The sequence below is a fragment of the Quercus suber genome, unplaced genomic scaffold, assembly GCF_002906115.3.
Source record: "Quercus suber isolate HL8 unplaced genomic scaffold, Cork oak 2.0 scaffold_784, whole genome shotgun sequence".
Classification (NCBI taxonomy): Eukaryota; Viridiplantae; Streptophyta; class Magnoliopsida; order Fagales; family Fagaceae; genus Quercus; species Quercus suber.
The window spans coordinates 59,921-74,382 of record NW_027070220.1 but is presented as its reverse complement, the minus strand read 5'-3'; the positions used below and the strand labels follow the sequence as shown (position 1 = coordinate 74,382).

Here is a 14,462-nt window from a genome sequence, read left to right as displayed (position 1 = left end):
ACTTTATAAAACCTAACCTACCAATATATTAAAAGAAAAAGACTTCTAGGCATATGTTTGACCTGTCAATCTCCACCTATCCTTATACTAGGGCTGTCCACGGGTCGGGCTAGGTTGGTTTTGGGCCCAAACCGAACTCGACCCGATTGTATCAGGTTACTAAATTTCGGAACCATATTCGACCGAATATTCGGGTCGGATCCGACATTCCAAGTAATCAGTTGTCTAGGTCGGAGTCATCAGTTTGACAGGTTTAGGCCTCAGATTGGGCCGGACTTTTTTCCATAGTTAAAATTTTGATATTTCATTTTTTTTGGGCCTTTTTAGCCCAAATTACACAGTTTGGCAGTTTGCTAAACCCTCATTGATTTCATATTTTTTGAATTCCCTATATATTTCAAATTGGGCCTCATTTTACTTAATTTATTGGGCCTTCAATCAAGACATACCAAAAAGGCCCAAAAAAGGCCTATTCCTTTTATCACCTGTGATTAAAACAACACACCAAAAAGCCTTTTTTTTTTTTTTTTAAATCACCTGTGATCTGAAACAAGATGCACCTATCAATCCAAATACATAATCTTTCCCACATTAACCAAAAAAAAATAAACACAACAAATAATATGTAATCTGTTGCTCCAAAAAAAAAAATAATAATATGTAATCTGTTAAGCAGTAAGTTGCTCAACACCTATAAAACCTGCCAACCACAACAAATAATATTTCCAGCAACAAATAAATCACAACAGATAATATACTTAGTAATATAGAGACAGTTACAGCAAGTTTTTTAGGTAGTAACCCATAAGGCAGAAAACTTGGTAGCAATGTTCCAAGCAATATAATTAGTTACAACAATCAAATACCATAAGTATTTCAAAAAAATAGCTTTTCCAAAGCATTGAATGACTACTGTATGGTTTATAAGTCTATAACTAATAGAAAACCTATGAACTAAGATTTCTTTTCTATAAGCATTGACAGTTGAGTATTGTTACAAGTTAGAAAAGCAATATGTCCAAAAAAAACTTCCAAAATATTCCCAAAATGCTGCCTTCTTTACAAAATAAATTGTCATCCTCCTACAATAGACAAAAAAATATTCAACAAACAATACATTAGTACCAAATACAAGACCAACTAGTAAGGAAACCAAGTTTATAATAGTAGGAGGCTAAAGGCAGAATCATACCAAGTCAGTGATTAATCATTAATGCTAATTAAGGGTCGCTTGCCTGAAGTGGAGCCCTTGCTTAAGCTGGTATTTGCTGTTGCACTTGCTATTGGTTGTTGATTTAAAACTAAAAAAGAATAGGAAATAAACACAACAGATTAAATTTTGCTTGAATACATGAGACATCCAATAAAATTAATAAACTAAGTTTCAGAATTTAAACATATTACCTAAGTCAAGTAACTCGTCCTCCAATGCCTCTACATCATCCCTTGACTGGTGATGAGAAATTGGAACTGTGGCTTGAAGCCAATTTTGTGAACATACAATGTTTTGAACCATTAGAGGAGGCAGTGAATTTCGAAATGGATCAACAATTCAACCTCCAGTGCTAAATGCTGCCTCAGATACAACAGTGAAAACTGGCACAGCCAGCATATCCTTAGCAACTTTAGATAACACTTGGTACCTATTACAGTTGTCCCTCCACCATTCCAATATTTCAAAATTCACATCCTTTCTACCATCACAATTTTCAGCCAAATACTTCTCAAGCTCATTACTACAACCTACAGATTGCTCAACTTGCAAAAAACGTTCATATCGCGAGTGAACCATCACATATGGATCACTAGCATCACTTTCCAATTCTGTCCTCTCACTCCCACTTTGTTCTTGCACATTTGGTGAATGAATAGAAGTGTAAAAATTATACAACTAATACAAAAGATCTTTCACCTTATCAACCATCACTTCTGCAACTGCATTCCCATAAATTTCAGAAAATGAAAACTTCAAAAACCTCAATTTTTTTTGTGGATCAAGAACCACAACCACATACAAAAGAGGATTAATTTTCTCCCCTTCCCCCCAATACTTCTCAAATTTAGTTTGCATGTTTGTGGCTGTGCTTTTCAAGAGAGTGTTTTGGGATTTAACTAAATTGGAAATACTCTCCTGAATAACAAAGATGTCATCATAGAAGGCATTTGAAGTAACGTACAAAGAACCAGAAAATTTCTTCGTTGCATTATAAAAAAGCCTTAAAAAAGTCACAAATGCCCTACAATTTTGGAAATCAGTCATACACAGAGACCCCAAACCACCACTATCTTCCTTGGTCCTAAAGTACGACGAATAACCATTATCTTCAAAATCCATTCGAAGAAACAATTTCTCAAATTTTTCAGTAGTTTCTAACATAATATAGGTTAAGTTCCACCTAGTAGGTACATCTAGACTAAGAAGACTCTTGAACTCCATACCTAACCTCTCCATAAAACTCCTAAAAGTTTGACTTCTATTGGGTGAGGACCTCACATACCTCACAGCTTCACGCACCTTAGCAACAAATGCATCTATCTCTTTCAAACCCTCCCCCGCAATGAGATTTAGGATATGGGTACAACACCTCGTGCATGTACTCATTTCCTAAAACTGTCACATTCCAATTTTTAGTCACCCTTTGCAAAAATTTAATTGTTGTTAAATTTGAGCTAGCATTATCCATTGTCAATGTGAATATCCCATCAATACCCCACTCACGCAATGACATCTCAATCTTTCTACCTATAGTCTCCCCCTTGTGGTCTTCAACTTGACAAAAATTTAAAATTCTCTTATGCAATTTTCAAGCATCATCAATAAAGTGACATATGAGACACAAATAATTTAGATTTTGAATAGAAGTCCATGTGCCTGTAGTGAGACACACCCTACAACCCTTCAAGGATTTCCTTAGCTTCTCTCTCTCACTATTATAAATGTCAATCACATCTCTAGCCACAGTTTGAGGAGATGGGATACCCTTTAATCGAAGCTTAGGTTGTAAGGTAGTTACATATTTCTTAAACTCATACCCCTCAACATACCTAAAAGGAAACTCATCAATTATAATCATTTCAGCCAATGCCTTTCTAGAAGCCTCAACAGAAAAGAATGTTGACACAAGGTGGAATCCGTCTTCTCCATCCTTTTTGGGTTCAAAAGCTAATATTTTCTGCCCTTTAACTAGATCATCTCTATTAGGGTTCTTGGGACATACTGGCACATGGGCTAAAAAATTACTAGTACCAAAAGTCTTACTATCAGCATTATACGATTTTTGACAATAATTACAAATAGCCTTAGTTCTAATAGTATCACCCTCAACTATCTTTACTTTTTCAAAGTGACCCCAAACAACAAACTTTTTCCTACCACTACAAGTACCACTAACAGGGGCTGTCATACTCACTTGGCATGGTGGAATTGGGGGCAACTCAGAAGCAACAGCTGCTTCAAATTGGGTAGTAGCATAAGCTTCAACTTAGGTGGGAATAGCATCATCATCTTCTGTAGCAGTTGGTGTTTGAATAGAGGGTTCATTAGTGGTGGTTTCCATGACCTAAAAAATCAAAGATACGTATTAGCAAACTAGAGTAACAAGTATAATTCATAACTCTAATAATAAATAATAACCACACAAACCAAAAAGGAAAACTAGTATCTCGCAAGATCACAGATATAATCAGAAGAGATTATTAGAAAGAAAGATCACAAAATATTATGAATTTTTTTTTTTTTTAAATTCTACAATCACATTCTGCCTCCATTGGATTCTTTGTACAAACTAATAGAAAAGCAAAATCAAAAGCATCGGCAAGCCACATTAATGCAACTCTCATGAATTACATTCAATACTTTCCCTTTCAACAATCTTATATTTATCATTTAAATTACTTTGCCCCTTTTTGTAAAAGAAACATCAAATAATCACCAGTCACTACATATTAGTTTTTTTTTTTTTTTTTTTTAAACAACAGACTTTTTCCTACCACTACAAGTACCACTAACAGGGGCTGTCATACTCACTTGGCATGGTGGAATTGGGGGCAACTCAGAAGCAGCAGCAGCTTCAGATTGGGTAGCAGCAGCAGCAGCTTCAGATTGGGTAGCAGCAGCAGCTTCAACTTGGGTGGGAATAACACCATCATCTTCTGTAGCAGCTGGTGTTTGGACAGAGGGTTCATTAGTGGGGGTTTCCATGACCTAAAAAAACAAAGATACATATTAGCAAACTAAAGTAACAAGTATAATTCATAGCTCTAATAATAAATAATAACCACACAAACCAAAAAGGAAAACCAGTATCTTGCAAGATCACAGATATAATCAGAAGAGATTATTAGAAAGAAACATCACAAATCACAAATCTCTTCTTAGCAAGATCACAAATCACTCAATGAAGTAAATTAATTAGGGACATGCAAGATCACAGATCTCTTCTTAGCAGTGACAAATTGCATGATTATACAATCAGGCTGATGTTCAGGTGCTTTTTGTTAACTTTATATATTTTTTGTTTCTTATTGCAGGCGTTTTTAGAATATTTGGCTTTGAAAGCCCCTAACATCTAGGCAGAGAGATGAATGTAATTTTTAAATTATCATCATTCAATTTGTGTTCAGTGATTTTTCATGCATATTCAAGTCAAATGAGACGAATTCAGTTGTAAACCATGATTAAAACATTTTTTTTAATAGCCAAAATCTCATCATTCAATTTGTGTTCAGTGCTATATTTTCCATGCATTTTTCCATGCATGTTCAAGTCAAATGAGACGAATTCAGTTGTAATCATCTGCAATTGAATGATTAAAACTATTTTTTTAATATCCACAATCTAGCACACCAGAGCTATGGAAAACAAGCCCAAATAGGCAATTCAATGAATAGAGAGAACTGTTATAAAAAAAATTTATTGAATAGAAAAACTAAATTTCATTGCAAAGGAATCACACGGGCAGTGTGGTGTTGAAACTAAAGTTGAAATGCTACAAAATCCTCAAACCCAGTTTCTCAACCCAAAAAAAAAAAAAAAAAAAAATAAAAGGAACCCTCAAAGCCAACTCTCATAAGGCGCATTAGAAAGACTGCAAGAGATGAGCCATATTCCTACAGTTATACTAATCACATCATAACAATCTTCTCATATAAATGTGTTAAAAACAAAGCAACTTGTAGGTGTTGGAAATAAACTTAGGAACAGCCACATCATAACAATCTTCTCATATAATCAACTTGTAGGTGTTAAATGTGTTAAAAACAAAACAAGGTAAACTAAAACTTCCATAAGATGCTATAACCAAAAATGTTAAATAAACCTTGTCTAAATTGAAAAGCTTAGAGTTGTTAAAAAATTTTGAAGTTGCATATTTTATGTTGTCAGTAGTAACTAGTAAGCAAAACTATCTTGTCTTTATTTGAAAATAATATTCCAACTGACCAAAGTTGTGAGTCACAAAGGAAAATTATAATAGGTACCATTATCTTAAAATCAGTCTCTCAGATTCTTTTGCAACTTAACAGCCCTATGAACCACTTATCTTAAAGGGTACAATTATAGATTAGAGTCAGTAGGTGGTATTAGAAATATGACTACAATCAATCACTCATGATTATTGATTACATGTAAATACTTCATAAACTTATGGTTGAGGATTTACATTAGAGGATTAAATGTAAATACTTCAACAATCTTATATTTATCATTTAAGGATTTAAAAAAAAAAAAAACCCACACACACACAAGTTAGAGGATTTACATTCCAATGTTGCATGCATAACCGCTTGGATTGCATCTGTCTTGTACACCCCAAAGGAAAATAAAATAATTCTAGTATTTATAATAACAGATTGATATTTTAATAGCAGACTTTACAACCAAAGTAAGTTGATTTGTTTTCCATTTTTTTATTTAGTTCAAGCTCCTAAGAAGATAGTCCATAAAAGATGTACAACACTCTAAGAGTATCATAAAATACTTAGATATGCAAACGCTTAAGCAATTGTACTGAAAATCAAATCTTCATCCGTGAATACCAAATTCACATTCTTTCTAAACACAAATGTAGTCATTTTTTTTTTTTTACTAAACACAAAGGAAAATAAAAACCATACCTTAAAGAAAACCGGGTTTCAAACTTGAGGCAGATAATGATACTCTTTCAATCCTGTATAAAATTAAAACAGGATCAAAATTGATTAAAGAAAAGAACAAAGAATTAAAGTATAACAGTTAGGGTTTCTAAGTTTTTTTTTTTTTTTTTACTAAACACAAAGGAAAATGAAAACCATACCTTAAAGAAAACCGGGTTTCAAACTTGAGGGTTGAGGCAGATAATGATACTCTTTCAATCCTGTATAAAACAGGATCAAAATTGATTAAAGAAAAGAACAAAGAATTAAAGTATAATAGTTAGGGTTTCTAAGTTTTTTTTTAGTTAGGGTTTCATAGTATGAATCTTTGGATTATTTGATTTTAACATTTGATTTCCATAAAAATTGAAACCAACGAGACTAACAAAAGAGAATGATGAGAAACAAAGAAAAATTACCTTACTGAATCAGTGAAGAGTACACAGTGGCTGGGTGAGGACTAAACACCGGCGGTAGCTATGAAGAGAGGAGTGGACAACGGCGGCGGCGCTAGGCTTTGGAGGCGGAGAGGGGAGTGGGTAACGGCATTGGAGGCGGCTAGGGTTTGTTTTTTGGATTTGGAGAAACGGTACAGAGTCTTTATATTTTATAGAGTGTGGGATTGTGAGAGTTTGAGAGAGTTTGAGAGAGCCAGGCCAAGAACTGAGAGTCTGAGACCGAAGAAGTGAAGAATGAATAGGTGAGGAAGAGTGAAAAGGGGAGGAGGCGTGAATGGGACGCCATGACTCCATGCCTTCGGCCTCAACTCTGTCTCTGAGAGTCTGAAGTGAAAAGTGAAGAATGAGGAGAGTAGGTATGAGACCCGTTAGATATCAGATCTCTCCCAATTAATTCCCACCGTTAGATTGCCTTTTCATCTTAGATTATAACCGTTGATTTCGAATGGGTTATTGTGCACTGTTACCGGTCATGTCTTGCTCAGTTAGTCAGTTTTGCTCTCATCCACACCATCAATTTTAAAATTTAATTTGAGATGAACGGCTGATATTAATGTTGGGAAGGTGTGTGGGTTCAGTCTTGGCTGGCATTACTGAGTAGTGGGGATGGGCTGTAGTCAAATCGGTAAAATATTTTTTTATTTATAAATAATTCGGTCGGGTCGGGTTTTTCGGGTGAAATATTTTGAAATCCGAATCCGAACCGAATTATTCGGGTTTTTTATTTGTTAAACCGTGACCGACCGTAGGATGAATTCGGAGCCGCCCGTGGACCTTCGGTTCGGGCGGGTTCGGTCGGGCGGGTCGGTTGATCCGGGTCACTGGACACCCCTATTAGTCACGTATTGGGATTCGTGCATTAAACGGAAAAGAGTGTCACTACAAGATCAAGTCCAATTGGGTATTGTAGTGAAGATTCAATTGTATGTTGGTAATTTGGGATAGGCTAAGGGTAGTTGGTAAGATTCCTTTTACTTGTAATCGCTTGATTATTGATTAGTGAATTCTTTAGAGTGGTGACTTTAAAATCACCCGGTGGGGTTTTTGTCTTGGTGGTTTTTCCCATTCGTAAACAAATCACCATGTCAAATTTAATTTTTGTTGCATTTAGTTTAGTTGATGATTTGTTTGTGCTACTATGTCATTGCATGTAATTGAACCTAATTAATTAACTTGAGTAATTAATTACTTTGCAAGGGGTCTATATATTTTTGCCTTGTCATCATGGATGGCTTAAATAGGTGTAGATGTAGTTACGCTAGTGGAATGTCAAATATATATATATTTTTTCCTTCTAAATTTTCAAGGAAATATAAAAGGCATTTCTTTAGTTTGGTCTCAATCAATTAACATATCCATAATATATTAACGGAAGTAATAATGAGCCTTAAATTTTTTTAAATGTATGAAGTGGTTAGGTTAGTGGTATGTCAAAGTTTTTATAAAAATAATTTTAAAATTAATTCCAAGGAAATGTAAAAGGCCTCTTTTTTGGAAAAAAGAAATTGTGACTTTTTGAATTGTAGAAATATGATTGTTTTAATTATCTTGTTTATAGATTTCATTATTAAGCTATAAACATCTAAATTAAAGTATATAAATATATAAATGCAAAATTATATATAAAGTTACAACCGTACAAGATAGATATGTATAGATAATATATATATATATATATATATTGTTTTTGATTATTCATTAAAAAAAAAAAAAAAAAAAAATCCATAAAGACCAACACAAAATAAGTTGTAAAAGAAAATAAGGGGGAAAAAAAAAAGGCTCCCCGTCAAAAATAATAAGACAAGACTTGTTAATTTCCTCTTTCTCTAATTCTTATATGCATGCTAGCATAGAACCAACACAGAAGCAAGTCTCTGTAATCCATCTTTATTTTGAATGTATGATAAAGTTTGACTGTCACAAAAGTTAATGAATTTTGACATGTACCGTCTTTTTCATTTTTATTTTTTAGTCAAGGTTTTGTGACAAAAGCAAAAGATCAGTGAAAAGCTAGGTACTAATATATATTGGCATGGATCATCAGATGAACAAATATAGTAACAAAAAGCTAGTGAATCTCCCAAGAGAGGACTTGCTTATTAAGTTTTGGACTTCTCAACAATTTTTTTTTTTAATGCAAACGAGTTGTGCATAGCTGGAGTCGAAACTTTTCCTAGCAATTATTAACTAGACCTCTGAACTCAATGTTTCATTGATCTCAACCACAAACTCGTGCTCATAGCTGTGGGGAAGTTTGTGAACAAGTGCCAAGACAGTTGTAGAGTTAATTACTATCTGTTGCAGTCCTTTGAGCTAGTTGCCAATATGTTGTCATGCATAATTGAGCATTTACAATAGTTGTTAATGTATTTCCACACATGACTTCGTGGCAAAAACATTACCTGCTTTGTATATATATCAATGTCTATCAGAATGTGAATCTTTGAATGAAAGGTGGTTCAACGAATTGTGCTCCATTTGTTTTTTTCTAAGTTCTATAATATTTTTTTATGCATTTATATGTTGTCTACATCAGAAGTCAATAAGTTTTAATGTGAATCCCCAAAGAGTGGACTTGTTTGTTAAGTATTAAACTTCTCTACCAAAATCTGGTTTGTTCTACAAATTATTATCACAATTCCAATAGTGCATTTTTTGAATGAATTTTTTACAGCAGGATATTGATTGTATCAAGGAAGGCCGTGTACAATTAGTCCTAAGTTTCTCCAAATAAAAAATTCACGCAGTTGGATCATATTTCTACATACATCACCATTGGTAATTTGTTTGATATTTTCTTTGTAGTTGACCAATTGAAATTGGTTGATTATGCTATTAATATATCCAATTGCAACTTTAGAATGAGTGGCATCGGAAATTTCATCAATTGTACAATGATGGATGAATCTTACCCAAAAAAAAAATAGCATCAATTGTTTTAACCATATTTTGAAAAACCAAATCTAAAATTACTAAAAAGCGTAACAATTTATTAGACACTGCTTCATGTGACCTTACATCAAATTCTGTTTCATATTCTTAAGTCATTTTTAGTGATCTCACTTTTGATTCAATAATTGCTTAACCTGTTTAAACCTGAAGTGCATAACTTGTAAACAAATCATATTCAATTATATTATATCTAAAACCAAGACATGTCTGGCTCTAGCCAAAATGAATTTGATTCAAACACCTTAAAATGCATATCCTCTTTCATTGCATATTCTTTTTGCTAAGCACAACTTGTACATTATAAATGCTACGAGCATTGGCAAAGTTTGATGCTTAATTCTGCAACTCGTTTGTTCATCATTAACCTTTGCAAAATCTACAAAGACCGTTTGTTTCTTGTTCAGCGTATGTTTAAAATAAAGGGAATGACGTCATGCTACTTAAAGAGAAATGTTTACGTGGAATTCCACCACAAGTGCTTAACATGCTTAAACACGTGTTCCTATTTTTTGCGGCAAATATTTTAGATTTTCTGTTTTGGTAGTTAGCATTCGTCCAAATTTTATTTTAACTCACAAAAATTTGTTTTTTCTACTTTGATATAGCATTAAAAATACACTTCACATCAATTATTTTTATTTTCATATGCTATTTTTTCTTTTTTGAGAAAATACACTTCACATGCACTAGCATTTTAAAATGCTAGGGCATGGTTTCATTCAACAAATTAACTAAGTTGTTACATATAAGTTATGTGTATAGGGGCATAGTCAGGATTTTTTATTTGGGGGGCTGAATTACATATTTATACGTTAATCATAACTCATAAATATATTATATACAAAATAGAAGTGTTGTACCCATTATGTTTTTATAATAAATCCTAAGTGGTAAGTTATTACTAGTTTTAATTTGAAACTACCCCTAAAGTTACTTTTTTGTCCATTAGTTGAAATTTAAAAGTTCAAAGGATCATCAAAATGGAACTTGAGTTTAGTTAGTTTTAGTTTTAAATGTCACAAAGAAAAAAAAAAAGGGATGAAAGACTTAACGATATAGTGCTCAAATACTACGTATTGGAAATTTGGAATTACAAAATTTTGGTTGGGTATTTGGGTTGAACTGATTCTGTTAAGTTGAATTATCATCTATTGATTTTTGTCCTAAATTTTAGTCTATCAATTTCATTAGGGTCCGTTTGTAAACAATTTATTTAGCTGAAACAGAAAACTTTTTACTGAAAGTACTGTAAAAAAAAAAAAGGCTAAAAGCTAGTTGAATAGTGCAGTGAGACTTATAAATTGTACCCAAATGTGCAATAAGACCTAAAAATAATAGCAAAAATAAGCTAAAAACTCTAATAAGCTGTGGGCAAAGTGTAATTTTATTGTGCATGGGTGAAGCGTAATGATCTGAGATTTGAAATCCAAAGCACAACATCATGAATTTTTTTTTTTTTTTTTTTTGATGGGACAAAATCATGAATCTTATCATCTAAGAAAAGTCAAAAGTTTATGAACGTGAGTAACAAAATCTAAGAAAATATGGCAGAGAGTAGAGACATTGATTTTCTTCGGAGTGTTTGCTTTCTTGTGTTGGGCACAACTTTCTTCGAGAATATATTTTCTTACTCGAACGAAATTTCTTCACCTACGCACTAATGTTAAAAAACTCAACAGCTTTTATTTTCTTCATAATATAATTATACAATAATTTGTTGTAGAAATTGCCATCCACGTCAAGTCAAAACGTGTTTTAGGCCCTGCCTAGAGCCGAGGATATTTGCAAATCAAAATTTCTATGATTTAATTCAACATTCTTTTGATTAGAGAGCCGAGGATATTTGCAAATCAAAATTTCTATGATTTAATTCAACATTCTTTTGATTAGATAGGAGATATTGGAATTTCTTACCGTTTACATTGGGTATGTTTCTTGACGTTGTGAAATATATATATAGATTATAGCTTTAGCTGGTTACTAGAAACTAGAAAGTCATGTGCTTTATGTGCAAAGAGGTGAAGTGATTATATATTATAAACCAAAAATTGTGATTATTAAGAATACCTTCTACAAAAGTGTCATGAATGTGATCCAAAATTTTAACAAACAGTAATGATATCCAGAAATCCATTTCTAAATAGGTAACTAGTGCCTAGTGATTCTTATTCTAATGAAAGCAATACGAGAAGACTCATGCAATTTGTTGAATATGTTACTGTGAAAGAAAGAATGAAACAGAGTAATACAGAAATGAAGAAAGAAGATGACCAAAACGACAAGGTTTATAAGCAAAAGAAGAAAGGGAAATTAAAGGAAAACGATAGTGCTTTGCATAAGTGATTGACACGTGAGAGAGCATACACGTGAGAGTATTTAGTGCTGTACAGTTGTCATACCAGAATTGGTTAGTTTGTTAGAAGTTGGTTAGATTAGTTTTGATTGTTGCTTGCTCTGTAACTGTGTATATAACAGAGCATCAATGTAAATTAGTTTAATTCAATTCATTCTAATCAAATAAGTTTTGTTTTCACTCAAGCATTCTCTCTCTCACTCAAGCATTCTCTAGAACCTTTTGATATGGTATCATCTCGAGTCTAGTATACTTTTTTTTGGGGGGGGGGGGGGTGAGATAAGAGTCAAGTGTTCTTGAGGAAAAAATTGGCCAATGCCCTTTTCGCCCAAATTATATAGCTTTTTGCTCCTCTTCCCAAACTAATTAGGGAAATGCTCTTCTTTTAAAACTCAATTTGCTCAAAATCGTGTTAGACCCTATATTGGCGTTTTTAAGGAGCTTAAAGTAACGTTTTAAGGACCTGTAGTGGCGTTTTGTAACTCGACATCCATAAACTCTAGTTATAGGTAAAAAAAAGTATAAAAAAAAAAAAAATTACCTATAACTCAAGTTCATGGATGTTGAGTTACAAAACGCCACTATAGGTCTTTAAAACATCACTATAGGCTCTTTAAAACGCTACTATAGAGCTCCAAATTTTTTTTTTTTTAACTTGATTTTGAGCAAATTGAATTACAAAAGAGGGGCATTTCCTTAATTAGTTTGGGAAGAGGGGCAAAAGGCTATATAATTTGGGCGAAAAGGGCATAGGTCAATTTTGTTTGTGTTCTTGAACTATGGGAAACAGTTGAATGTTCTCACATCTTTTACTTTGGTTGCAGTGTCATCTCAAAAAAGCAAGGCCGTTTGCACCCTCTAATTAGAAATTTAGAATCATAGAGCAGCCTCGAAAATTATAAAATTCTCAGGAATGTTTGATGATGTGGTTTTATTGTTATCTTTAAGATTTATGTACATAAATTTTGCCACAATTTATTTATATGGTAACTTTTTTCATTTTTTGGAATCGATCACTTCAATGAGTTATTGCAAAAGATGTGTATATAAACTTTCTCATGAACAAATGACATAAAAATCTTAACATTCTTTTCATTAATAAAAATAATGGAATTGTATATATGTTACTCTAATAATAACAAATTATTAAAATTAAAAAAAATGGTGTCATACGCATGTAGGATTGTATTGTTTCCAATGGATAACAGCATTTATCCAAAGCTACTTTGCAATTGTGTCAATTTTTTTTTTTTTTGGTTGTTGTTGTTGTTGTTGTTGTTGTTGTTGAGAATCTAGACTTGGTGGTCAAGCTATATTAAGACAGAAAGGAGAGAGATTACAAAGAATCCCTCATTATGAGAGGAGCTATATCCTCACGAATGGCCTTAAGCCAAACTTGCAGCTCATTGCCGGACTTAGCACGTTTGGCAAGAAGATGGGCAACCGAGTTACCTACACATTTGATTTGAGCAAAATTATAAATTCTAAAATCATTTGCTAAGACAAGAGAGTCCTGCAACACGTGGCCATACTCAGGATGAACAATTTCCTTAGAAAGTAAAGCTCTAATGATAACTTCAGCATCCTTTTCACAGACCAACTCACAAATACTAAACTCTTTAGCGAAATATAGAGCTCGGCGACATGCTAGAGCTTCAACAGTAGCAGCAGACATGGGGATAGGGATGCGTTCAGCCAAGGCTCCAACAATGTGCCCACACGAATCATGGATCACCACATCTAAGCCGGCAGCACTGAGGTCGCTAAATAGAGCCCCATCAAAGTTGATTTTATAAAGGGGAGAAATAGGAGGCATCCACCTAACAGCTCTTGAGCAAGCTGTTGAAATGCGTTGGTCAAGCTCCTGGGCAGATTGAAAATCCAACAAGAACACCTCTGCTTTAGCCCGAATGTGATGGTACTCAACAATAGAATCCCCCACTCTAGTAGAGTTTCTTCTAGTCTAGATTAGCCACATAATTATACATAAGAGGTTTACATCAGTTTGATAACTGAAAGAGAACAAAAAATCGAACAGATCAGCAAAAGCGGAGAACTTATATCTTGTGCACTTCATTAATTCCGTGTCTGCCTCCCAAATAACAAGCAACCTGTGACAGCCCCATAAGGCATGTACGGTATCCTCACAAACCGCCTTACAATTATGACAATATGCTATTTGGACAACCCTCATTCTCTGCAAGTTGTGCAAAGTTGGAAGTTGATGTCGCGGAAGCCTGAAGAAAAGCACATACGATGCTCTCTTGATGGAACAGAAACTAAACTGTTAGTTCCTGGTAGTAAATCTCGAATCCACGAGGGGTTCCTTGAATCCATAAGGTGATAGGTCTGGAATCCACCAGAATTACAATGGACACAAGTCTGAATTTTTATTGATAATAAACTATGAAAAACGTTTACAGACTTAGGGGCCTATTTAAGGGCCCTTTAAAACTTGACAGACAAGAAAATATAATCTAAAATAACTCCTAATTGATACCTAACCATAACAGGAATCAAATTTGACCTAAAAGGCATTAAATCTACCTAAAAACAAGGAAATAAAT

At 33.5% G+C, this 14,462-nt stretch overlaps 1 long non-coding RNA gene across 1 annotated transcript; it reads right to left on the bottom strand.

The window, feature by feature from the left end:
- Nucleotides 1-730: 730 nt before the first annotated feature.
- On the bottom strand, nucleotides 731-7,416 carry LOC112022833 (uncharacterized). The gene is made up of 6 exons (XR_010626515.1): nucleotides 6,552-7,416; nucleotides 6,294-6,353; nucleotides 6,115-6,167; nucleotides 1,405-3,560; nucleotides 1,193-1,301; nucleotides 731-1,082 (listed from the first exon to the last, which is right to left on the bottom strand). It is a non-coding gene; the product is annotated as an uncharacterized LOC112022833 (long non-coding RNA).
- Between the last annotated feature and the right edge of the window lie 7,046 nt (nucleotides 7,417-14,462).